Genomic DNA, 26,899 nt, shown 5'->3' on the forward strand with positions numbered 1-26,899 from the left:
TAATCCACAGGACCATAACAAAACCCAAAGTTAGTACAACTATGCATTACTCAATTTTACTTAGTATATACAAGAGGTAATAAATTGGTTTATACTGAGATTTAACAACCATAAACAACAATAAAGTGCAAAAAAGACTCAATAGTAACCCTTGGGAACTCTTACAATAATAGTATATAAGCAAATCCATAATAACAATCCATACTTCATAGTGGGTAAATGGAGCCATAATCAGAGTAGTGCCATATCAACTATTAGTAAAATGGAGTAAAAATTCAAAAAGCGGCCAATTTTATCTTACCATAAGGTGGAATGTCAGTAGATTCTCAGAGTGTGTGATATTTGAATGAGGACACAAACCCTCCTTATAAAGGGAAGGAGTAATGACATCACTTCCCCTTGTGTATGATTGGTGGAATACAAACAGTGCTAATCTCTATTTAAATTGGGTCTATGTATTCAATGTGACCTGAGTGTAGTTATTAGAGATGTGCTGCGGGCACTTTTCGTGTTTTGGTTTTGGTTCTAATTCCCCGCTCGTGCTTTGGTTTTGGCTTGATTTTGTCAAAACCACCCTTTCGTGTTTTGGTTTTGGATCTGATAATTTTTGAAAAAAACATAAAAACAGTTAAAATCACATAATTTGGGGGTAACTTTGATCCTACGGTATTATTAACCTCAATAACATTAATTTCCACTAATTTCCAGTTTATTCTGAACACCTCACAATATTGTTTTTAGGCCAAAAGGTTGCACCGAGGCGGCTGTATGACTAAGCTAAGCGACACAAGTCTGCGACACAAACACCTGGCCCATCTAGGAGTGGCACTGCAGTGGCAGACAGGATGGCAGATTTAAAAAATAGGCCCCAAACAGCACATGATGCAAAGAAGAAAAAGAGGTGCAATGAGGTAGCTGGATGACTAAGCTAAGCAACACAAGTGTGCGACACAAACACCTGACCCATCTAGGAGTGGCACTGCAGTTGCAGATAAGATGGCACTTAAAAAAACTAGGCCCCAAATAGCACATCATGCAAAGAAGTAAAAGAGGTGCAATGAGGTAACTGTATGGCTAAACTAAGCGACACAAACAATTGGCCCATCTAGGAGTGGCACTGCAGTGTCAGACAGGAGGGCAGATTTAAAAAAAGGCCCCAACAGCACATCATGCAAAGATGAAAAAGTGGTGCAATGAGGTAGCTGTATGACTAAGCTAAGCGACACAAGTGTGCGGCACAAACAACATGGGACGTACTGGAATTTGCCCAGATGTAGTACACGCACAGTATTGGTGGCACAGGATAGCGTACCCCTAATCCAAACACACACACGGCAAAGCCTGTAAAATTAATTTGGATAATAACTCTTTTATTTGAGGCTATTATAATAATATGCAGCACAGATGAGCGTACCTCTACACCACACAGGGCAAACCCTATAAAAATAATAATATAAGTAATGTATATAACCCTTTTATTTGGAGAAAATAATATACAGCACAGGACACTACCACTGGAGTGATGCAGCACAAGACAGCACCACTGGACTGGATTTATACGGCAGTACTCCTGGATTTATACGGCAGTACCACTGTAATTATACGGCAGGATAACTGGAATTATACGGCAGGATTACTGGAATTATACGGCAGGATTACTGGAATTATACGACAGGATCACTGTAATTATATGGCAGGATTACTGGAATTATACGGCAGGATTACTGGAATTATACGCCAGTACCACTGTAATTATACGGCAGGATTACTGTAATTATACAGCAGGATTAATGGAATTATACGGCAGGATCACTGGAATTATACGGCAGGATTACTGGAAATGTACGGCAGGATTACTGGAATTATACAGAAGGATTACTGGAAATATACAGCAGGATCACAGTAATTATACGGCAGAATTACTGGAATTATACGGCAGGATTACTGGAATTATACAGCAGGATCACTGGAATTATACGGCAGTATTACTGGAATTATACCGCAGGATTACTGGAATTATACGGCAGGATTACTGGACATATACGGCAGTACCACTGGACATATACGGCAGTACCACTGGACATATACGGCAGCACAGGGACACCACCACTGGACTGATACAGGACAACACAGCACCACTGCAATGGACTGGATTTATACAGAAGCACTGGACATATACATAGATATTTAAAACATCGCGCTGTGTGTTACTGTTTTTTTTACTTTAATAAATATAAGCAGTAATAAATTATATATATAAAAATAAATATAAATATAGGAAGAGATATATACTGTAGAAAAGTGGCTCTGTATGAATCAGTGATGAGATCGGGAGACGTCCTCAAATATCTCAAATAACATTTATTACATATACATAAAAACAAACATCTAAAATCTAAAATATTAGTCACCTATACGAGCATGCATATATTATTTGTAGCTTGAATAAGGGAATAATCCCTGATTGGCATAAAATATGTATAATTATTTAAATAGCTGCATTGGCAACACTTTATAAGAATAAATGCTGAAGTCCTGATTATGCAGTGTATAACACTGTAACAAACAGTCTTTGATACTGGGTCCACACACGGAATTGCTACTTTGTATGCCGGCGTCCCGGCTGCAATAAGAACAGTTCAGTGAGAAACTGAAGGCAGTGTTTATAGTTACCACTGATTCTCCCTGCTAGGATGACGTATCCGTCCCTTTTTCACCCGGGGGTGAGGCCGTCACCGCCCCGTGTGATGTGCGCCAGGATGGGATATCCAGATGGGTGCGACTGCAGGCTCTCAGCCAAGGTGCGCTCACTGCGGGCTCCGATATTTACTGATCGTCCAGATAGCTGCGATGCTGGATTGCCTGTGACTGCAGAAGCTTACCACCTCTCCCGGATAAATGTAATAGCAGGGTGGATAGTGGACGGTGATTTGTACTTTCAGCTTCCCGTGATGGTACACCAGTATGCGTTTTCAGGAGTGAAGTATCAACGCGTTTCGTCCCACAATGCCTTGGGACTTCCTCTAGATTCAATTTTGATGAATATCATCTTCTCCACATTTTGTGGAAGTAACCTCCTACGCCGATCACTGACAAGGTGACCGGCTGCACTAAACACTCTTTTGGAGTACACACCGGAGGGGAGGGCAACTTGGGTAAAATAAAGCCAGTTTGTGCAAGGGCCTTCAAATTGCCTCTTTTTCCTGCCAGTATACATACTGACTGGCTGACATGCATACTTCAATGCTGTCACCCATATAATCCTCCACCATTCTTTCAATGGTGATGGCATCATATGCAGTGACAGTAGACATGTCCGTAAACATTGGCAGGTCCTTTAGTTTGGACCAGATGTCAGAACTTGCTTCTGACTGCCCTGCATCACTGCCAGCTGGTGGGCTCAGAATTTTTATTCTTTTCCTCGCAGCCCCAATTGCAGGAGAAAATGAAGGAGGAGCTGTTGACGGGTCACGTTCAGCTTGAGTAGACAATTGTCTCACCAGCAGGTCTTTGAACCTCTGCAGACTTGTGTCTGCCGTAAAGAGAGCTACACTATAGGCTTTAAACCTAGGATCAAGCACGGTGGCCAAAATGTAGTGCTCTGATTTCAACAGATTGACCACCCTTGACTCCTGACAAAGCGACTGAAGGGCTCCATCCACAAGTCACACATACTTAGCGGAAATGCTCCATCTTAGCTCCTCCTTCAATTTCTCCAGCTGCTTCTGCAAAAGCCTGATGAGGGGAATGACCTGACTCAAGCTGGCAGTGTCTGAACTGACTTCACGTGTGGCAAGTTCGAAGGGTTGGAGAACCTTGCACAAGACGGAAATATTCTCCACTGCGCTTGAGTCAGGTGCATTCCCCCTCCTTTGCCTATATCGCAGGTGGATGTATAGGCTTGAATGACCTTTTGCTGCTCCTCCATCCTCTGAAGCATATAGAGTATTGAATTTCATTTCGTTACCACCTCTTGCTTCAGGTGATGGCAGGGAAGGTTCAGGAGTGTTTGCTGGCGCTCCAGTCTTTGGCACGCAGTGGCTGAATGCTGAAACCCGTATCTCCTGCACGCCCCTGTCATTTTTCAAAGAGTTCTGCACCACCAAATTAATTGTATGTGCAAAACATGGGACATGCTGGAATTTGCCCACATGTAATGCACGCACAATATTGGTGGCATTGTCCGATATCACAAATCCCCATGAGAGTCTAAGTGGGGTAAGCCATTGTGCGATGATGGCCCCCAGTTTCCGTAAGAGGTTGTCAGCAGTGTGTCTCTTACGGAAACTGGCGATACACAGCGTAGCCTGCCTAGGCACGAGCTGGCATTTGTGAGATGCTGCTACTGGTGCCGCTGCTGCAGGAGGCAATACATCTACCCAGTGGGCTGTCACAGTCATGTAGTCCTTAGTTTGCCCTGCTCCACTTGTCCACATGTCCGTGGTTAAGTGGACAGTGGGTACAACTGCATTTTTCAGGACACTGAGGACATTTTTCTTAATGTCCCTGTACAGTCCGGGAATCGCTTTCCTAGTGAAGTGGAATCTAGATGGGATTTGGTACCGGGAACACACTACCTCCATCAATTGTCTGAATCCCACTTCACCAATGGCGGATACCGGCTGCACGTCTAATTGACTGTTGGACAGTCAATTGCTTAGTTGATGTAGTACAAGTGGTCTTCCGACTGCCCCTCTGGGATGACGATCGACTCTGAGCAGCAACAACAGCAGTGGCAGCAGCAGCAGTAGGCGTACCACTCAAGGATCCTACAGAGGAATCCTGGTTAGGAGAGGACTCATCAGTCATGCCAGTGACATAGCCTGCAGGACTACTGATGTTCCTGACTGAGGAGGAAATTGATGTTGAGGGAGTTGGTGGTGTGTCTTGCAGGAGCTTAGGTACAAGAGGAAGAAGGGATTTAGGTGTCAGTGGACTGTTTACACTCTTACCCAATGTTTCTGAACTTGACAATGACTTCTGATGAATGCGCTGCATGGTGACGTATAAGGGAGGATGTTCCTAGATGGTTAATGTCCTTACCCCTACTTATTCTTTATTTTGGTTTTACAGAAAAAGTAAGGACGTTATCAAGAGTACAACAATTCGTACAATATAGAAATACATGGGTTAAGATACCTGTAAAATATAAAACATCCAAAATCTACACAAAAAACAAGACAAAGGTTAGAGGGGGGAAATGGGAATAAAATCAGGGAAGGGGAATGAGCGAGCTAATCAATCTTAACTAGATATTAATTTGGGTTCCGTACAGCGAAGCGGGTTACACAGATAAGCGGCATCATGCTGAGTCTAGTGGGATCTGGTCTTTGTAGGTAGAGGTAGATTTAAATTCCATCCAAGAAAACCACGTGGTGACATAATCGGCACGTGAGTCAAGGACTGAATGAAAAATATCCCTCATTGATCTATAAAATTCCATCCGCTGAAACCATTCCCATATTCGAGGGGGGGCCGGAGACTTCCAATGGACTGGTACCACCGCTCTCGCTGCGTTATTGAGGTGTTTGAGAAGGGAGTGTTTGTACTTTGCCAGTGGAATTGTAGTGTGGGAGAGCAACCAGAAGTCAATTCCAGTAGGAGCCTGAGACCCCAGGATCTTGGAGGAGATTTGAATTATCTGGCTCCAAAAGGTAGCGATCAGTGGACAGTTCCACCATATATGAATAAGGGTGCCACACTCCTTTCCACATCTCCAACACAAGGGGGATACTGAGGGAAAAAACTTATGTAAAAGGGAGGGACAGCGATACCATCTAGTAAGCAGTTTATACTGTGTTTCAATAACTTCTAAGCTTGTAGAGCAACGGGACATAACTTCACAGTGTTTATGCCAGTTAATATGTATCCCTCTAGGTGTGAGATCTGCATCCCATTTCGTGCAGAAAGCGGGGTCACCTGGGAAATGACCATGTCGCAATATCTTATAGATACCTGATACAACATGTGAGGGTTCAGAAGATTGGGAGCACATTGCTTCAAAAGGGGTAAGACTACCAGTCAATGCAGCAGCTGTCCTGTGAGACAAAATAAAATGGCGAGTTTGGAGATAGAACCAGAAGTCAGTCGCAGGAATATCAGTTCCCTCCCTAAGGTCACTAAAAGCTTTGATCTTCCCTCCAGAGAGCAAATGTGTTATTCTAGTCAAGCCTGCCCTGCTCCACCTAGCGGCCACACCACCACCCATACCTGGTCCAAACAGCGAGTTGTCAAGGAGCGGGAGAAGCAGGGAAGATGATGAGGAAAGACCCATTTTAAATCTCAGTGTTCTCCACAGAGCCAAGGTGGGTCCAACCGTCAGATGTGAGGAGCGGCCAATGGTTCCAAGCCAGGGTACTGCCTGTAAATGTAGACCCGAGGACCGTTTCTCCAAGTCAACCCACTGTTTAGAGCCGGCGCCAGATCGTGACCAATCTAGAACCCTATTCAAAATTGTAGCCTGATAATATGCCGAAACCATGGGCAGCTGTTGGCCCCCCTGAGCCTTCCTTAAGAATAGGTAACAATGTTTAAACCTGGGTTTTCTGCCGCCCCAAACAAAGTGGCTGATAGCTTTGTGTGCATTTGCCAAAAACTGATGGGGGAGCTTTAAGGGGATAGTTTGGAAAAGATAAAGCAGCCGTGGCAGGATATTCATTTTCACAATGTTCATACGGCCTAGCCAGGAGAACTTCTGTTGTAGCCACTGTGACATTTCCTTACGCAGCTTGCGCAATAAAGGAAGGTGATTCAGAGTGACAGTGGCCGAGAGGGAGGAGGGGATCAGAATGCCTAAGTATTTAATATGTGAGGGGTGCCAGGCAAATGGGAATGCAGTCTTTAGGGACGAAACTAAATCCGTGGTGAGAGAGATACTAAGGGCCGTCGATTTAGCATAGTTAATCTTGAAATTGGACAATGCTCCAAAGCGTGCAAATTCTTTCATAAGACCAGACAGGGAAATAGCAGGGTTTGTAACGACCGCCAAAAGGTCGTCCGCGAATAATGCAAGTTTATGTTCGTTTCCGCCCACCCTCAGGCCAGTGACATCAGGGTTCTGCCGAATGGCTCTAGCCAGAGCCTCCATGCAGATAACATATATCAATGGCGACAGCGGGCATCCCTGTCTAGTCCCATTAGAGATGGCTATCGGGTCAGAAAGTATTCCATTTACCCGCACTTGTGCCGAGGGTGCTCGATATAGCGCCAAGATTTTTTGCAAGAACACCTCTCCCAGGCCCAGCCGACGCAGCGTCTTTTCCATAAAGACCCAGTCGATGCGGTCAAAGGCTTTCTCAGCATCTATGGAGAGAAGCATCATGGGAACCTTAGCGGAGTTCGCATGGGCTATCAAGTCAATCACTCGTATGGTGTTGTCTCTTGCTTCTCTACCACGCACGAAACCAACCTGATCCGGGTGTATTACTGTTGGAAGCAACAGACACAGGCGGTTTGCCAGGAGTTTAGCATACAATTTAATGTCAACGTTAAGGAGGGAGATTGGCCGGTAACTAGATGGCAATGAAAGGTTTTTTCCGTCTTTAGGGATGACCGTGACATGAGCCCCCAGGGACTGGTTTGAGAAGGGGGCCTGTGGAGAGATAGTGTTGCATGCGCGGAGCAGGAGGGGGAGAAGTTTATCTTGAAATGTTTTGTAATAGGATATGGGAAAGCCGTCGGGGCCCGGGCTTTTTCCAGACGGGGAGGACTTCAGAGCAGACAGCAATTCGTCGGCTGTAAAAGGGTCGTCAAGGGCCTCAATTATAGCAGGGGAGAGGGACGGGAATTTAATCTCTTCCAAATAATCCTCCACTGCCTTCCCATGTAATGACTGCTCACAATGGGAGCGCTGTGACGCCAGATTATAAAGTTTCGTATAGTACGCATGAAAGATCTCAGCCATCTTACCGTCAGAAGCATGGGGCACACCAGAGGGGTCCTTAATCTCTCTAATATAAGTCAGGGATCTTTGGGCACGAAGGGCGCGGGCAAGAAGTTTCCCGGGTTTATTACCCCATCTATGGAACTTGTGTCGACAGCAGCGGAATGCCCTACGAGTGCCTTCATTCAGCAAGTCATTAAGAGAAGATCGAGCGTCTTGCAGCTCTGCTAACACGTCTGAGGTTAGTGTGGATTTATGAATGAGTTCCAGCCGTTTAATTTTAGCAAGTAGAGCTTCCCGACATTCATTTTTTTGTTTCTTAAGGAGGGAGCCCAGTTGAATGCATTTGCCCCTAATCACACATTTATGGGCTTCCCACACCGTCACTGGGGAGACTTCATCAGTCATGTTAAGGACTATATAGTCCTCAATAGCACTGTCCAATTGGGCCCGACAGTCTGGATCTCTAAGAAAATGCTCGTTAAAGCGCCAACGCCACTGGGGGGGGGGGCAGCGCAAGGTCAGGGTAACAGTAGTTGGGGCATGGTCAGAACCGACTATTTGACCTATTGTGGCATCTACAAAAAAATCGAGGGAGTTATGGTCCACAAAGAGATAGTCAATACGGGTGTAACAATTGTGTGGGTGGGAATAAAACGTGTAGTCCCTATCTTTGGGATGGAGCAGGCGCCAGGTGTCCATTAACTGAAAATCATGTAAGATTGACTTAAAGCGTCTAACATCATTCATAGAGGATCTAGGCGCCCCAGTTGAAGTATCTAGAAGAGGCTCCAATGCCCAATTAAGGTCGCCACCTATCACTAATACCCCTGCCAGAGATTGTTCTATCAACTCCAAAGCCTCCCTCATAAAACGGATCTGACCCTGATTAGGGAGATAGAGGTTGACAAATGTAAAAATTTGGTCAGCGATGGTAGCCTTCACCATCAGGCCCCTCCCATCTCCAATAGGGATTTCTAATACGTCATGTAGTCTAATATGTTTAGCAAACAAAATTGCAACTCCCTTGGCCTTAGCCCCAGAGAAATCATTATAATACCCCTGCGGGAAATGACGGGAGTGCAGCTTCGGAGAGGCACCTCTTTTAAAGTGCGTCTCCTGAAGGAACACCACGTCCGCTTTGTCGGTGTGCAAAGAGTGTAGGAGCCGGGACCTCTTCTCGGGGATGTTAAGGCCTTTTACGTTAAATTATATTAACTTTAAATTAGCCATAGTGATCTAATATTCGTGAATACCAGCATTGCTAATTCGCTGTGGCACCCACACAACCCTACTAAAAGAGCAGCCGCCCAGAACACCTCATTTGAGCAATGGGAGAGGGGTAGGAAAACACAAGAGGGAGGGAGGGAGGGAGGGAAGTAACAGAGACAAGAAGAGATAAAGAAAACAGCTGTCAATGCAACAGCAATACTCTGCATCGTTAGTCATGGGAGACCAGAAACGGCCCATGATCTACAAGGGAATAGCAGAGCAAGTGGGGGTCTGGAGGGAACCGGGACACATCACCACAGGTAGCATTGAGGTATAAACAAAACTATTCAAAATTATTCAGTGGATAGAACAGTTCTAGTAAAGAAGAGAATAAATCAGTAAGCTGTAAAAACCAAGCAGGGCAGTAGGTACTTGGAGGCAAGACAACATAACAGGGAATGTTAATCTAGTATAAGGGCGACAACCTAGAAACCAGGAAACAAATACAGAAACCAAAGTACATAATGTGGCAGGGGGTATCAGTACGTAGGCATCCATGAGTGGCAAACGAGTACTGAAGTAGTCACCGGAATAGACTACTCAACCTGCATTGAAAGGACATCGTAAAAGAGAAGACAACATATTGTATACTCAATAAGCATATCCAATAGTCACGTGTCTTTGTAAATCGTAGCCGGAGATCCTGTCCGTCCTCATCACCCCGTGCCATCCGTGGTACCTGTAGCATCAGGCACAGATGAAGATTCCCCAGACGTATCATTCCGCCGCCGCCTCCGAGGATTACGGACTCTCTGCCACTGTTCCTTTTGGGGTGGCTGAGCCAGTGAAAGTTGAAACGGGTTCAGCCAGTTAGGGAGGCTCGGGGCCGGGATATCCAGAGCTAAGCAGAAGTCCTTAACGCCATCATATTCCTGCAGAACATAAAGGGATCCTTTATAGGTCACTTGGATAGATATTGGAAAACCCCACCGGAATTTTATGTTACGGCTTTTGAGTTCATCTGTGATAGGGCGGAGTATACGCCTCTGCTGTAAGGTAGACCACGAAATGTCCGGGAAGATTTGTATCCTATGGCCCTCAAAAGTAATGTCCGGTGCCCGTCTGGCTGCTCTAAGAATCTCCTCCTTCTATTGAAAGTAGTGGAGTCTGCAGATAACGTCTCGGGGGGTCGTTCCGTCGGCGCTCCTCTAGGGCGCAAAGCCCGATGTGCTCTGTCAAACACCATCTGGTATTCAGAGTCCATCTCCAAAAGTTCATTGAATATTTTGGTTAGAGCAGATTCAAGATTTTGGGGCGCGACGTCCTCAGGTAAACCTCGCACTCGTAGGTTATTCCGGCGACCTCTGTTGTCCACGTCATCGAGTCGTCGGCCCATGGCTACCAGAGAACACGAGAGATGAGATCATGGAGATCAGAAATTTTTGTATCCGTCTTCTCAGAACAATCTTCTAGTGTTACTACTCTATCTGCAACTTGCGTGATATCAGACTGCAAGGAAGAGAGATGGGTCTGAATAGAATCCTGTATCCGTTGTTCCATGGATTGAAGGTCTTGCTGCAGATCCTGGCGAGTAGGCAGGGACCGCAATGTGGAGAGAATGGTAGATAAGTCCGAAGACTCCCCCACAGGAGAAGATGGCGGAAGGAGAGCAGGTTGCCCCCCAACCGTCTTGCCCGCCATGACTCTGGAGGGCAAGGAGGACGAGGAAGGGGTGGCTGAGGTAGAGACAGTTATCGGTGGTCGGAATAGCATCTGAAAGGCCTTGGCTCTGGATGAGTTGGCTGAAGCAGATGACCCTTTCCTGGTAGACCGTCTGCCCGGCATGAGGCACGATGCTAGGCGTGGTCAGGAGGAGTTACCGTCGAACTGGGTATCCACGTATAGGTATAGGTGACATATCACGCGTTCCCCCCAGCGTAGCTTGATCAGGTCATTGTAATTTAAAGACCAGGCACCATGGTGTGAAGGGTTGAGTATCGTAGTTGGAGAGTGTCGGCGTACCGCTCACCCATCTTGGTGCGCTCCGAGCCTCCCTTCCAGAAGTGCAATGTAGTATAAGAAAATCTGAGGAAAAGGATGCAATTCAGGGAGTCGCCACAAGAGGGATATCCAGTCCCAGCAATGGTATAGAGAGATGAAGCTGGCTGCGTGTCTCTCAGCAGGTGAGAATGCTGGGCAATGACAATATGCAGAGACACGGAGGCCAGGAGGTGGGGGACAGCAGGGGCACCACACACAACCAGTCTCCGGTCCACTTCAATCTAATAATGTCCAGCAGGGTATTTCAAAAGCAGTCAGGCTGTATGTGTAGTGAGCTGAGTGGGCACGCAGCCCTCAACCAATATGGCGGCGCCGGCTTCTAATACAGGGCCTCCGGGATCGGGTTGTCTGCTGCAGCCCGGAGCGGCCTGTATCATTGGTGGCAGTGTAGAGAGATCCCCAGCCAGCGAGGCGGCCTGGAGGCCGAGCAGGGCGGCGGGGTCCGGCGCACTCCTACATGCGGCTACGCCAGCTCCGGCGCTCCGCCGCCACCTGGCGCCGATCAGCGAGTCTTCGCTCCGGGCCGCACAGGGGAGCCGGAGGTCTCCAGCCGGGTCTGCTAGACAGGGGGGAGCGCTGTAGAGGTGAGACAGGGATGGGGGAATCGCCGTTCCACTCTGGCGGGGCACCAACAGGTCACTTCCGGTCCGGGCTGGTTGGAAATTGAGGCCCCGGCTTCAGGTGGGCAAGTAGGTCGCAACCGGCACGGGTGCAGGAGGCACCCGCCGGCTCTGCAGACCACTGTGCCCAGGGGAGAAGAGGGATAGGGGTATAAAAACAAAGAAAAGGGACCTCGGGACCTCCACTTAGCAGGGTTAAACGGGTGTCTCAGGCAGGAGTTCAGATGCCACACATCTGCCTGGGTTTAACACCAAGCCACGCCCCCCTTACCCCTACTTATTACGGATTGACAAAGGCAACACACGGCTTGACACCTGTTATCCAGATTTGTGGAGAAATAATTCCACACTGAAGAGGTGGCTTTTTTGGTATTTTGCCCAGGCATGACAATGGGCTTATTCATCCCACGGACAACAACTGTCTCCCCCGGTGCCTGATTTAAACTAACCACATCACCATCAGAATCCTCCTCGTCAACTTCCTCCTCAGCTCCAGCAACACCCATATCCACATCCTGGTGTACTTCAACAGTGACATCTTCAATTTGAATATCAGTAACTGGACTGTAGGTGCTCCTTCCAGCACTTGCAGAGGGCATGCAAATGGTGGAACGAGCCACCTGTTCCCATGTTGGGAAGGTCAGGCATCGCAACCGCAGACACACTTGGACTCTCCTTGGGGATGTTTAATACCAGCTTAGAACGCACAGTTCTTTGCTGTGCTTTTGCCAGCTTAACTCTTTTTAATTTTTCTAGCGGGAGGATGAGGGCTTCCATCGTCATTGTGTGATGCTGAACCACTAGTCATGAACATAGGCCAGGGCCTTAGCCGTTCCTTGCCACTCCGTGTCGTAAATGTCATATTGGCAAGTTTACGTTTCTCCTCAGACCATTTAAATTTATTTTTTTGGGGTCATTTTACTGAACTTTGGCTTTTTGGATTTTACATGCCCTCTTCTATGACATTGGGCATCGGCCTTGGCAGACGACTTTAATGGCATTTTTATTGTCTACAGTATGTCCTGACTAGTGGCAGCAGCTTCAGCACTAGGAGGAAGTGGTTCTTGATCCTTCCCTATTTTATCCTCCAAATTTTTGTCCTCCATTATTTTTCTGGAGTTATATAACAATATGCGGCTCAGAACAGCGTACCCCTACACCACACAGAGCAAACCCTGTAAAAAATATTTGGATTAAATATTAATAACCCCTTTATTTGGAGTAAATAATATACAGCACAGGAGAGCACCACTGGACTTATATGGCAGTACCACTGGACTTATATGGCAGTACCACTGGACTTATATGGCAGTACCACTGGAGTTATACGGCAGTACCACAGGACTGGACTTATACGACAGTACCTCATGACTTATCCGGCAGTACCACTGGACTGGAGTTATACGGCAGTACCACTGGACTTACATGGCAGAACCACTGGACTTATACGGCAGTACCACTAGACTGGACTTATACGACAGTGCCACTGGACTTATACTACAGTACCACTAGACTTATACAGCAGTAACCTGGACTTATATGACAGTACCACTAGACTTATACGGCAGTACCAATGGTCTTATACGGCAGTACCACTGGACTGGACTTATACGGTAGTACCACTGGACTTATACAGCAGTACCTCTGAACTTATGCACAGTACAACTGGACTGGACTTATATGTCAGTACCACTGGACTTATACGGCAGTACCACTAGACTTATACAGCAGTATCACTGGACTTATACGGCAGTACCCCTGGACTTATACGGCAGTACCCCTGGACTTATAAGGCAGTACCACTAGACTTATATGGCAGTACCACTGGACTTATACGGCAGTACCACTGGACTGGACTTATACGACAGTACCACTGGAATTATATGGCAGTACCACTGGACTTAAACGTCAGTACCACTGGACTGAACTTATACGGCAGTACCACTGGACTTATACGGCAGTACCCCTGGACTTATACGGCAGTACCACTGGTCTTATATGGCAGTACCACTAGACTGGATTTATATGGCAGTACCACTGGACTTATACGGCAGTACCATTGGACTTATACGGCAGTACCACTGGACTTATACTTCAGTACCACTGGACTGGACTTATACGGCAGTACCACTGAACCTATACGGCAGGACCACTAGACTCATACGGCAGTACCACTGGACTGGACTTATACGGCAGTACCACTGGACTTATATGGCAGTACCACTGGACATATACGGCAGTATCACTGGATATATACGGCAATATCACTGGACTGGATTTATATGCCAGGACCACTGGATTTATTCGGCAGTACCACTGAACATTTACGGCAGTATCACTGGAATTATATGGCAGTACCACTGGACATATATGGCAGTTTCACTGGATTTATACGGTAGTACCACTTGACTTTTACGACAGTACCACTGGACTTGACTTATATGACAGTACCACTGGAATTATACGGCAGTACCACTGGACTTATACGTCAGTACCACTGGACTGAACTTATACGGCAGTACCAATGGACTTATACGGCAGTACCCCTGGACTTATATGGCAGTACCACTGGACTTATACGACAGTACCACTAAACTGGATTTATATGGCAGTACCACTGGACTTATACGGCAGTACCATTGGACTTATACGGCAGTACCACTGGACTTAAATGGCAGTACCACTGGACTTATACGGCAGTACCACTGGACTGGATTTATATGGCAGTATCATTGAACTTATATGGCAGTACCACTATCTCTATCTCCCCGCCCCGCTATCATCCTCTCTGTGTTCCACAATGGTAAAGGAAAGATCTCTTACACCCGAGTTGTGTTCCTCTTGGAAGTGGCGAGGGAGGCTATGGTTAAGAACCTTATTCTTGATGTTCCGCAGGTGTTCTTGTATTCTGAGCTTCAAACATCTTTATGTCTTGCCAATATATGTAAATATATATATATCTATATATATATACAGAAAAAAGAAGAGGTGGCACTCCCAGCGTTTTTAAAGTGCAAAAAATATCTTTTTAGTCAAAAACGACGTTTCGGGGGGTCTCACCCCGTCATCAGGATAACATGTGCATCTTACAAGAACAAACATTTATACTTACATGCCGCCCGTTCCCCGCCCGCCACCGGCCGCAGTCCACGGACGCCAACAGCTACTTCCGGGTTCAGGACCCTGACGTCACCGGAAACAGTGAGATCACGTGAGTCTGCGCCGAGAGGTCTGAGGGAGACGAGCAGCACGTATTTACATGTCACCATAGTAACAATACACAAACATGTGAACACACAGATAAGATGTGAGGAAAAAACCCCACAATAAAAATAAGTGCAAAACAACATTATAGTGACAATAAACATTAAAAGCACCATGAGTGGACTGAACTACATATATAAAGATTAATAATAAAAATACTTAATAGTAACAGGTCCGGAACATAACAACCATATCTTCATCTAACCTGCACTATTAATCTGATTGTGTATCATATCTCATAATTAACTGACTACACTACACAGTATAAACTAACTCTACTACCATGACAGCCATGGAGTCAGTGGATTGGATATATGACGAACTGGACTGTGATACTCCTATTAATAAACATTGGGCAATTAATAAACTACAGTCCAGAATCTACACATAGTTAAAAATGTATGAAAACGAGGGACTGACTGTGTTAATGCTGTTCTTGGCTCCTTTTCCTTCAATAATGCGTGTCGATCAAATGACAAGGCCCTATTTTTCGCCTGTGTAAGCAACTTCTGTGGGTATCCTCGTTCAAGGAATTTAGAGGTCATTTTATCAATTTGAACCTCTCTATCCTTAGCATCACTGGAAATACGACAGGCTCTAATAAATTGGGAAAAAGGCAAACTTTCAATGGTCGCAACAGGGTGAAAGCTATTGTGTTGTAAAAGGGTGTTCCGGTCTGTGGGCTTTACATACAGACTGGTCCGTAAATGTCCCTCGCTGATGCTGATATCCACATCAAGAAACTGTACCCTCTCAGTGCTGATATTCGCTGTGAGCTTGGCTGGACAGGAGGATGCATTATGTGCTGATATAATTTCCTGTAACAACTCAATGCTACCTGTCCAAAACAGCAAAATATCATCTATATATCTAAAATATTTAAATACATAGCCTTGAATGTTAGACACTGAAACTTTTTTTTATCTTCCACCACATGCATGAATGAATTTGCATACGAGGGGGCCACCCGGCTCCCCATCGCACACCCTGCTTGTTGCAGGAAGAAACTGCCATCATATAAGAAAAAGTTGTGTCTTAATGTAAACTCCAGCAGCTTCATAAAGAAGCCTACTTCTGGTCCCATATATAATGGGTTGTCACAAATCAATTTATATACAGCCGCCAAACCCAGATCGTGAGGAATACAAGTATATAAACTTGTGACATCAATGCTTGCCATTATCATATCTGGGGGTAATTGGCCAATTTCCTCAAATTCTCTTAAAAGTGACGAAGTATCTTTAAGGTGCGTTCTAGTGCCCTGGATTACTGGTTGCAGAAAAAAATCCAAAAAACTAGCTACAGGTTCACACAGCAACCCCCTGGCTGATATAATCGGTCTACCAGGAGGGCGCTGTGGATCCTTGTGTAGCTTAGGGATAATGTAAAAAATCGGAACAACAGGAAATGCTTTACATAAAAATGCTTTAGTGTCAGAGTCTATCACACCATCCTGAAATCCATCCTGTACTAAACACAACAACTCTTTCTTAAATCTCTCCGTAGGATCTGCAGTCAATTTACAGTACGTGTTAGCATCATCCAACAGTCTAAGACATTCCTGCTTATAAAAGCTGAGGTCCATGACCACCACGGCTCCCCCCTTATCGGCTCCCCTTATGATAATGTCTTGACGTTTACTTAAATCATTCAAGGCGGACCTCTCATCCCCCGAAAGATTATGATGAACATATGGGGCATTCGCAGGGGGTTCCTGGCTACAAGTGTCCAACAATCGGGGTAAGAAGCTGCTACAACTAGAGGCGTGGTGGATTTTTACTCTTGACACCGTGAACCCCAAGGGGCTGAATGAATCTTTAAGCTTGTCTGCGTTCATTTAAATAGTAATGTGTGTTTTTTCTAAGATCGTTTTCATACATTTAATGTGCAGATTCTGGACTGTAGTTTATTAATTGCCCAATGTTTATTAATAGGAGTATCACAGTCCAGTTCGTCATATATCCAATCCACTGACTCCATGGCTGTCATGGTAGTAGAGTTAGTTTATACTGTGTAGTGTAGTCAGTTAATTATGAGATATGATACACAATCAGATTAATAGTGCAGGTTAGATGAAGATATGGTTGTTATGTTCCGGACCTGTTACTATTAAGTATTTTTATTATTAATCTTTATATATGTAGTTCAGTCCACTCTTGGTGCTTTTAATGTTTATTGTCACTATAATGTTGTTTTGCACTTATTTTTATTGTGGGGTTTTTTCCTCACATCTTATCTGTGTGTTCACATGTTTGTGTATTGTTACTATGGTGACATGTAAATACGTGCTGCTCGTCTCCCTCAGACCTCCCGGCGCAGACTCACGTGATCTCACTGTTTCCGGTGACGTCAGGGTCCTGAACCCGGAAGTAGCTGTTGGCGTCTGTGGACTGCGTCCGGTGGCGGGCGGGGAACGGGCGGCATGTAAGTATAAATGTTTGTTCTTGTAAGATGCACATGTTATCCTGATGACGGGGTGAGACCCCCTGAAACGTCGTTTTTGACTAAAAAGATATTTTTTGCACTTTAAAAACGCTGGGAGTGCCGCCTCTTCTTTTTTCTGTATACATTGGGGATTCATTTTCTCATGGAGGGCACCCCAGCAAGTTATTTATAGGTGACGCTGTCCCTTTGAGTGCCGGGTTGTATCGCTATATATATATATATATATATATATAAACTAGCTATTCTACCCATTCTTCGCACAGGAGTTTCTGATTTTCATGGTTACACATATAATTGAGTGTTAAAAATTTGGTATATCTATAGAGCTATAAATTTGAGACGTCTTAATGTAAGTAAATATTAATACATGGGGGGTAATTCCAAGTTGATCGCAGCAGGATTTTTGATAGCAATTGGGCAAAACCATGTGCACTGCAGGGGAGGCAGATATAACATGTGCAGAGAGAGAGAGATTTGGGTGGGGTGAGTTCAATCTGCAATCTAAATTGCAGTGTAAAAATAAAGCAGCCATTATTTGCCCTGCACAGAAACAAAATAACCCACCCAAATCTAACTCTCTCTGCAAATGTTATATCTGCCACACCTGCAGTGCACATGGTTTTGCCCAACTGCTAAAAAATTTCCTGCTGCGATCAACTTGGAATTACCCCCATGGTTCTTAGCGCTTCCCGAGGAGCACCCATAGCAGATACGGTAACAAGTGACAGGACCATTTTTGTAGTTTATTAAATTCTAAGCACTGGATGTGCAATCCAAATTTTGATCTTATTGCCTGTTTTGGGCGCAAGCCACGCATCAGTAATGATGACATTATGTAAAGTCCCTTTTCATCCCCTTAGGGGAAGTTTAGTAAAATTCTAATTACATAGTTTTCCTATTTCCCACCTTCAGAATACCTATGTTAAATTTCAGCTTCCTAGCATATCGGGAAGTTAGAGAATTAGTGATGATATAGATAGATAGATAGATAGATAGATAGATAGATAGATAGATAGATAGATAGATAGACAGTATATATATATATATATATATATATATATACATACAGTCATACATGACTCATAGGATTATATAGATAGCACTCTCAGCTGGTCTACAGGGACCCAAGCCCGCAATGACTTGGCAGGGCTCCAGCTACGATGTGTGACAACAGCTTGTAAGTAAGGGTCATATTCATGAGAATCAACTGTCTGTAACATGCAGAATCATCTTTCACTGGTGGATTCCATCTCACTGTCCAGCAGCGGATGGTGCACCACTGCCTGCTGCAGCACAGGCGGTACTAGACGGGAATCATCCTGTCCCCTTATTACAGGTGTTAGCAGAGCTCCTGTGATAGAGCCAATAAACTCTGCAGCAGCAACAGGCGCGCCACATGTTTTGTTGGAACTTTTGGAACTCATTTAATATTGAATGTATTTCTGTTGCTTTGTACTTGTCCTCCCGAATTTTTCCCCTTTTTGCCTATTTTTGCATTATGATACTGTATACCATTTCCTTTTTTACCTTTCTACAGTATATTAAACCATAGGCAATATAAAATGTAGTATAGTGCAATCATGCCCACAATTATATTTAGGTTAATGATCATTATACAGTATGCCACGCTGGTTAATGTTACAAATTGACCATTATGGAATGCACTGCATAGGCATGTGTACTTTACTCATATGAGGCATCAGTTTAAATGTATCATTTACTGGTCGTTAATATGTTGATTCAATTTATTTTTTATTTCAGTATTTCACTCTTTTTAGATTATTTAAATTGTGTTTGATATGTGGATTAACATTTATCCACAGAGAGCATTTAATTAGGTGCATGAATGTTACTTGTGGAGATCTGCTATTTAGCTATGAAAGTGTTGGATGCTTAGATGGTCTTACTGTATCTGCCTATTGAAGAAGCCGAGTGACAGAGAGACTTAGGGGGAAATGTCTCAATGCTTGGATAGAGATAAAGTGGAGAGAGAGAGAGAGAGAGAGAGAGAGAGAGAAAGTACCAACCAATCAACTCCTGTAATTTTTCAATAACAGCCTGTAAAATGACAGCAGCAGTTGATTGGTTAGTACTTTATTTCTCTCTCCACTTAATCTCTCTCCATGATTTGATAAATCTCCCTCTAAAGCCCCCCATACATTACTGTGACTTGTCTGAGGCACAAGTGGGATCCAATTTCCCTTTAACTCTCCTGCAGCTGCCCATGAGTTCTTCCATCCGAATTGATACTTAATGTGCCATTTTTACATGCGATGTATCACATGCTGCTGCTGCTGCCGCTGTGTGGGTGGGTGGGAGTGTCCAGAGAATAGACACTCAAGTGAAGACATGCAAGAAATCGCATGCGATATATCGCAGGTGCTAAAAAAACTAGCCGCTATGTGCAACTTATGGCTGCGATTCCGATTTATCCTATGTGCAGCACGCCCGACCATCGACTCAGCCCCGATGCACACGAGACCGCGCATCGGAGCGGATCAGATGTCACACACCTGCGATTTGGACAGTTTCCATCCGATTTTTCGGCCCAATGCGTCTGAATCAGATGAAAAGAGGCCAAATCGCGCTAGTGTATGGCCAACTTTAGAACCCTCAGACTGTCTTGTACTGCTACTCTCATCTTTTCAGAAGTAGTATTACTTCATTTACCGACTGATCTACTATTGCAGTGTGACATCTGAGCTGGGATCCAGCTTATAGCTCGGCTCACATTAACAGAGGTTCAGAGGTGTCTGACTCACAGTGCACACTATATTTGTGTTTCGGCTCACAGAGATACCTACCTGCTGGTAGCGGATGTAGGAGCTGATTGCCAAGGCCTCCGGACTCATTACACCAGGAGTAATGAGCTCAATAATTATATTTACTGTCTACTCTGGAAGTCCATTTCTATTATTTATACTATTAATAGACACATTGTGCGGGGAATGTAATAGGGTGTGAGAAACAGGAAGTGAGAGATTTTGGGAGATTATCCTGTTTTTTTAAAGTGGCAATCACTTACAGTACTTGGCAAAACCAGGTTGATTTTGCCATGTACTGTAATACCCCTTTCACACAGAAGCTGAAATTACCGGATGAAGCAGTTCCACCCAGTAATTTCATGAAACACATGGGTCCTTTTCCTGTGTGAAAGAGTCAACCCGGTTTGAAATTCTCAGGACTTCGACCCTGGAATTTACCAGGGTCACAGACCCGGGAATTTCGACCCATGTTGACCCTTTCACACAGACAAAATACCCGTGTTGATCTGCAAATTACCCAGTCGAAATTCTCAACCTGGTAATTTGCTTGTCTCTGTGAAACGGGGGTCAGACAGGTCCCGGCAAAACGACCCGGCATTGAAATGCCGGGTAATTGCCGGGACTTTCAGACTTTTCTGTCTGAAAATGGTATCAATGATTGCCACTTTCTGATTCTAACACCCTATTATATTCCCCCCTGTATGTATAGTACCTTTGTATTGTCCCACTCCCAGAAGTTATTTTTACATGCTGTTTATTTAATTAAATAGAATTTATACTTAGTCACTGTTTAGTTGGTTTCTAAGCACGGCATATCTATAATGTACAGGGCCCCTCGTGTCCAGTGGGGGGCCACACCGCTCACTCGGTGCACTACTGCTTCAGTACATACCTCTCCGGAGTCCTGCGTCTGTTGCGCCAGCGCTGCAATATCACTGGCACATTTTCCTGGCTTTTTGCACATGTGCAGTAGGCAAGTCTTCAGGAAAATGGTGCACAAGATTCAGTCTGCTAGCACTCACAGCCTCACATAGGTGGATCACAGACGGACCACACTGCCGGCTAGAAATGTGGGGGCCTGGACCAGGGCTGCCAAGACAAATCCTGGGACCCGGTACAGTAACCTCCCGGGGGCCCCCCTGCAGGGTGTGTGGCCACACCCTGTTAGTTGCATGGCTGCACCACTCTAGGGGCATGTCTAGCACACGAGATGTCCCCACTCACATACCTCCCAACATGACCCTCTCCAGGAGAGACACAATGCTCTGCTTCTGGACTTTTCTCTTAATTTATGATTGCCGGCACCTGTGTTGAACAGGTAATGGATAAGAAAGGTGTTTCACCACAAGGGATGGCAATCATACATTAAGAAGTAAGTCCAGAAGCAGAGCATTCTGTCCCTCCTGGAGAAGGTCATGTTGGGAGGTATGCACTCACAGGAGCATGACATACCTCCCAGCAGTTGGGACAAAAATGTTCACTATTAGGATGATGGGACAGTCACATAAAAGCTGCATTGGTTGCAGAGCGCATTCCCTGGAACACCATCAGTTTGTGAAAATGGATCCTCCATTGTAATTTTGGGATAAAAGATGCCCTATAGCGTGTAAGTGCAATCACTGTATACACACACACATACATAAACACAGAAACATAGGGGTATATTCAATTAGGGTCGGATACATTCCGACATGCATTTGTCGGAATGGATCCAGCAAGGGCTAGTCAAAGCCCATCTCAATTTGACTTTAAAAAAGTCGAATTGAGATGAGGGGGGGAGAGGGGGGAGAGCAGCGGGGAGACGGGGGGGGGGGGGGGCAGCCGCGGCCAGCAGCGCAGCAGGAGGATGTGTAATAGCCTCCACACCTCACGGCAGCGTCCACCCGGCTCCAGCAAGCGTGACCTAATTTGCTGGAGCCGGGTGGACGCTGCTGTGAGCGGCGGCTATTACACATCCTCCTGCAGCGCTGTGCTGTAGCGCTGCTGTCCCCTGTCTCCCCGATGCTCTTCCCCATCTGCCAACGGCTTTCCCCCCTCTCCTCCTCTCAGGTCCCCCATCTCAGTTCGACTTTTTTTTAAGTCGAACTGAGATGGTCGAAAATGGGGCCAAAACCTGTCGGATTTGGCCGCGTTTCCCGCAGAAGTACGCGAATCGGCAGCTATACCGCCAATTCACGTACTATTCGACAAGTCGAATCCCCTGACTTGTCGAATAAAAATGCTCGGGACTGAATAGGTCGGAACCCCTTCCGACCTGAAAAAGTCAAAAACTGCCGTCTTTTCGACAAGACGGCAGTTTTGACCCTAATTGAATATACCCCATAGTATATGCAGAAATGCCACACAACTTTCAGGACTTACTATGATTAAAGTTGAATAAACTGAAATGTTGACTTGCTTGTACTACCTGTCATCCCACTAAGGCAGTGTTTTTCAACCACTGTGCCGTGACACACTAGTATGCCCTGAGCAGTCTCCAAGTGTGCCGCCATAGAAGCAGAGCCAGGCCCGTCAATATTTTGCCATTACTGAGGCCCTGGAGCGATCAATACTGGTGGGTTTAGTAAAACAACAATTTATCTCTAGCTCATATGTGAGCCCAAATAATAAAATAAGACTTGTAACAGGTGATAAAGGAATGAATGTACTCCCCTGGTTTAACACACTTCTCTTTGAAGTCCCACTTGTCTTTGAGAACGATGCTTAAACATGAAAAGGAAGCACAAAAACACAGAGGGGGTCATTCCGAGTTGTTCGCTCGTTATTTTTTTCTCGCAACGGAGCGATTAGTCGCTAATGCGCATGCGCAATGTCCGCAGTGCGACTGCGCCAAGTAAATTTGCTATGCAGTTAGGTATTTTACTCACGGCATTACGAGGTTTTTTCTTCGTTCTGGTGATCGTATTGTGATTGACAGGAAGTGGGTGTTTCTGGGCGGAAACTAGCCGTTTTATGGGTGTGTGCGAAAAAAAGCTGCCGTTTCTGGGAAAAACGCGGGAGTGGCTGGAGAAACGGAGGAGTGTCTGGGCGAACGCTGGGTGTGTTTGTGACGTCAAACCAGGAACGAAACTGACTGAACTGTTCGCAGATGCCGAGTAAGTCTGGAGCTACTCAGAAACTGCTAAGAAGTGTCTATTCGCAATTCTGCTAATCTTTCGTTCGCAAGTTTGATAAGCTAAGATTCACTCCCAGTAGGCGGCGGCTTAGCGTGTGCAAAGCTGCTAAAAGCAGCTTGCGAGCGAACAACTCGGAATGACCCCACGAGATCCTTGTGTGATACTGTTTAGGTATAATTGCACATTCAAAATAGAGTTATGTCACCACACTGATAGTGATATATGAATTGTGTTGGGGTTTTAACCCCTAAATCTAACCACTCACAATAGTGAATAAGGAAAGAAGCATTAATAATCCTTCATCGGTAAAGGTGCCGTCACCATAAATTTCAGGGGATGCCCCCTTCAACAATAAACTCACAAATTATAACTTGCATGCAGGCATATAAAGTAATTCAATCTCATAACTCCGTCAAATGAGAAGAAGAAACAGGAGATGCCCCCTTCACCAAGACACTCACAAACTGAACCTTGTATATAGTGCAGAGTAGGTGGGTCTTTATTCTTCTTTAAAAATCCACATTCAACTCTCAGGATAAATCCTCGAAGTAAAGTGAAATAATATACCGGTTTTGGACAGTATAAAAACACTTTATTTTAAAATAATAATTTCTTAAAAACTCTAGAGAGATGCCCCCTATAACAGGGCCGCTAATCGCATCTCGAGATCTAATGCAAGCAGCCAAGGGTTCTATTGCCAGCGCAAAAATAAGAGGGGATAGCGGGTATCCTTGACGCGTGCCATTCGAGATATTAAAGGGTGAGGAAAGGCATCCGTTAACAAATACCCGTGCACTAGGGGAGGAATAAAGAGCTAAAATAGAGTCCAAGATCCTTCCAGAGAAGCCGAATTTGTCCAGAGTTAATCTCATAAAATCCCAATTCAATCTATCAGAAGCCTTTTCGGTGTTGAGAGACAAGACTAGGAGGGGTTCTCTTCTACCGGCTGCGTGCTCAATCAGTTTGTTTGCGGACGATATTCTGCTATGTCTAACTGACCCCGAAGCTTCCTTGCCAGTTTTGCATGAGGTCCTTCAAAGCTATTCAGATGTTTCTTTTTATAAGTTAAACACAAATAAAACAGAAGCCCTCCCACTCCATATACCTCCGACTGTGGTCTCTAAGTTGAAGGATAGGTATAAATATGCCTGGAAGTCCTGCTCTCTGAGATACCTGGGTATAAACCTAACTAGAGAAGACAACTTGATTGAGTGTAACTATGCCCCGTTATTAAAAGCGTTTACTGAGCTGACTGGGGAGTGGATGCTGCAGGAGGTGTCTTGGTTGGGTAGGATTGCTGCTGCTAAGATGGTTTTATTGCTGAAATTAATGTACCTGTTTCGCGCCATACCGAGGCCCCTTCCCAGACTCTTCTATAATAAATTTAACCAGGTCTTGACCAGATATGTGTGGGGAGGATCTAGACCGAAAATCGCTAAGAAGACTCTTGTTCGGCCTAAACTGTCTGGGGGAGTAGCTTTCCCAGATATAGAAAAGTACCATGCGGCATGTCTGCTAAGTCAGTCTAGGGACTGGTTTGACACCACGAGTCTGAAGCCTTGGGTTATTCTGGAAGCCTCATGCTTAGATGCTGTTTCTCTCCCTGATATGTTTTGGTTGCCACTGCCCGCTGCTAGGAGTAGGGCCAAGTCCTGCAAGTCAATTAAAACGACCATAGATTCCTGGCATAAATTAGTACTCTCTTCAGAAGAACTTAATTTACCCGCCCCCTGCCTGTCGTTAACTGCTCTTATGTCATTGATCCCCAATGTTTCCCTAGTGGAGTGGACTCGGCAGGGGCTCACTACCGTGGGCGATTTATATGAAGGAGACATCTTGATGTCCTTCTCTCAATTACAAGAGAGATTTGGGATTCGAACTCAGGATTTCTTTAAATACCTGGAGGTGAGAAGTTGGCTGCACTCATGTACTCCCTCACATCTCCACAAACTGTCTCTTCCGGCTTACATTGTGAGCCGACTGGAGACACCCTCGCACAAAATATGGGATTACGTGGTGGTATCAATTTCAACTGTCAAACGGCCCCCTGAAAAAATTGAAAACTCAGACTTTATGGGAATAGGTCCTTTACTGAGGCAGAGTGGGATGGTATATTTAGGTCTTGTTTTAAAGTCTCCAAATGTGTTAACCACTCAGAAATGTTTTACAAGCTTATACAGAGGGCCTACTTCACTGGTGGATCGCCTCTCTGCAGGTGACCGTTATGTCTTGGGGCACATTTTGATAGCTGCTAAAGCTGCTATAGCACAGCTATGGAAATCTGAGAGTGTTCCCACCTTAGAGTTCATCCAAAATAAGATCCACAAACATTTCATTTTTGAAACCGCGGAGGCTAAATACTCCTCATCGGCTAACTCTATCCACATGAAATGGTTGGGATGGTCTGATTATAGAAGTAGAGAAGGTAGGCTAACAGTGTATAGCTCTCCAATTGACATGTCCGTTCTCGATCTCTTCTAGAATTATCTCTACGAGAATGCCGGGATACTAGATATGTCCTCTTCATGTCTCCTTTTAGCGCTTTCTCCTTTTCTTGTATCTGTATGATCAATGTAACCAATTGTATACCCCTTAGACTGTGCGTTGTTTAAGTTTGCTTATGGTAACCATTCCGGACTTCCCCCTGTGTTTCCCTATCTCTTTATTCTGTTCCCCATTTTTTATGTGTAAACTCTTCAATAAAAACCTTAATGTTTAAAAACTCTAGAGAGCATACCCGGATTGGAGATTTGTCCGGGGATATGATGGTAAATGCAAAAAAATGGGGCCCCGTTTAAGCAATCCCAGAGTCCTCTCCTCGCCAGATAATGTCCCTTCCGTGGTGTCTTGGTGAAGGGGACATCCCCTGTTTCTTCTTCTCATTTGACGGAGTTATGAGATTGAATTACTTTATATGCCTGCATTAGACTTTATATTCATTAGAGCTGCCCATTTGTGCGCACGGAAAACAGTACCACTACAAACTTGCTACTGGTGGGTTTAGTGGTTGTAGAGCCAGTTCTAATTTTGGGCCCGGGCAGTGTTGGGCTCTTCTGGCTTTCTCAGATGTGGCTCAGGCTTTACCTATGGAGAAGCTGCGACATGACATCCTAAGACACGCAACTGCACCATGCATCACCATTATATTTGAGTGTGCCTTGGCAATATTAAAATCTTGCTCAGTGTGCCGCGAGTTGTAAAAGGTTGAAAATCTCTGCACTAAGGGCACTGTAAGAGTTAGATTTATTTCTAATAAATATTTTAAATGCCAGCGCTAATATATGTTGTTGACGCAAGGCGCATCTTATTACCATATACGATATAAGTGCGCTGTACGTCCCTTAAGAGAAAACAAGTGCACGCACACATTGTCTGAGTTCCAAAGCTCATTGATGTATATATTTGATATTAAAAGGATATGTATACAATATATCACATGTACAGTATATATAGTGTATGGTTACAGAGTACATTTTCATAGGAAGCAATTGTTACAAGAGAATTCATACAGTCACGGCCAGTATACAATTACCA

The 26,899-nt window shown here is 45.0% G+C and overlaps 1 protein-coding gene across 11 annotated transcripts in view; it reads left to right on the forward strand.

Annotated features, from left to right (window-relative positions):
- PRR16 (proline rich 16) overlaps nucleotides 1-26,899 on the forward strand; it is a 589,987-nt gene that overhangs the window by 537,128 nt on the left and 25,960 nt on the right. For 9 of the 11 annotated variants that reach the window (XM_063964188.1, XM_063964192.1, XM_063964198.1 and 6 more), the window contains 2 exons: nucleotides 16,546-16,779; nucleotides 17,345-17,463. The exons of 1 other annotated variant lie outside the window; for it this stretch is intronic. The gene's annotated coding sequence lies outside the window, so the exon portion shown is untranslated. The remainder of the gene's footprint in view (nucleotides 1-16,545; nucleotides 16,780-17,344; nucleotides 17,464-26,899) is intronic. One more of the 11 variants, XM_063964190.1, reaches the window with a different exon arrangement.

The sequence above is a fragment of the Pseudophryne corroboree genome, chromosome 1 (genome assembly GCF_028390025.1).
Source record: "Pseudophryne corroboree isolate aPseCor3 chromosome 1, aPseCor3.hap2, whole genome shotgun sequence".
In the NCBI taxonomy this organism is placed as follows: Eukaryota; Metazoa; Chordata; class Amphibia; order Anura; family Myobatrachidae; genus Pseudophryne; species Pseudophryne corroboree.